Consider the following 1,144-nt stretch of genomic DNA (forward strand, 5'->3'; position numbering starts at 1 on the left):
TCAGCAATGATATCCCTCATTTTACAGCTGCTTCTGAATCTGGCTTGAACCTCTGGAAGTTCTCTGTCAACGTATGATTGTAGCCGTTTCTGTATTACCTGATAACAAGTATTCACTATTGTACCACAAGAGACCTATCTGCATTTCATCAGCCCCGCCTAGGCAGATTGAATACTACTCACTGGAGATTCTGCCTTCCCCCATGCCCTCTGGATCTAGGTTCCCTCTTGAAAACTTGTAAGCCAGTCACTTCTTGCCTTTGTAGCCCCGCCCCCCTTGGGTTCTTGAAATGGTTGAACATCGAACCAGGTCTTTTGGGCACAGTGACTCTGTGTATACCTTAATATAAGAGCTAAAACTATAAACCATTTAGAAGAAAATATTTGTGATCTTGGGGTAGAAAAAGAATTCTTAAACAGGATACAAAAGTGCTAACTATCACTTTTTACCAGGATGGCACCGAAACGATGAAGGAAGCCCCTTCCCTCCCAAAACTGAAGCTAAAGCGAAGATGTTGAAGGCTACGAAGGCAGTGCTAAAAGATGTCCACAGTCACACACACACAGAGAAAAAGAAGTCTCGCCGTCACCCACCTTCCAGCAGCCCAAGACACTGAGGCTCCAAAGGCAGCTCAAATATCCTCGGGAGAGCGCCCCCAGGAAAAACAAGCTTGACCACTATCCCATCATCAAGTTCCTTCTGAGTCCTGAGTCATCCAGGAAGAGTACTGAAGACAACAACACAGTGTGTCCATTGTAGAGGTCAAGGCCAACAAGCCCCAGATCCAATAAGCTGTGAAGAAGCTCTGTGACACGGATGGAACCAAGGTCAACACCTTGATCAGGCCCGATGGGGAAAAGAAGGCGTATGTTTAACTGGCTCCTGACTAGGGTGCTTTGGATGTTGCCAACAGAATTGGGATCATCTAAACAGTCCAGGAGTTCTGGTGTGGTGATTCAGGATAATGCACTTGACTGCAAGGTCAGTTTAAATGGCAAGGTCGCCAGTTCAAACCCAGCAGTGGCTCCTCGGAAACCCTATACAGGGTCACTATGGGTTGGAACCTACTCAATGGCACTTAACAACAACAACAACAAGAAACTGAGCCCAGCTGGCTAATTTTAAATATACATTTTTTTCTTTT

This window comes from Chrysochloris asiatica, unplaced genomic scaffold (assembly GCF_000296735.1).
Source record: "Chrysochloris asiatica unplaced genomic scaffold, ChrAsi1.0 scaffold00025, whole genome shotgun sequence".
In the NCBI taxonomy this organism is placed as follows: domain Eukaryota; kingdom Metazoa; phylum Chordata; class Mammalia; order Afrosoricida; family Chrysochloridae; genus Chrysochloris; species Chrysochloris asiatica.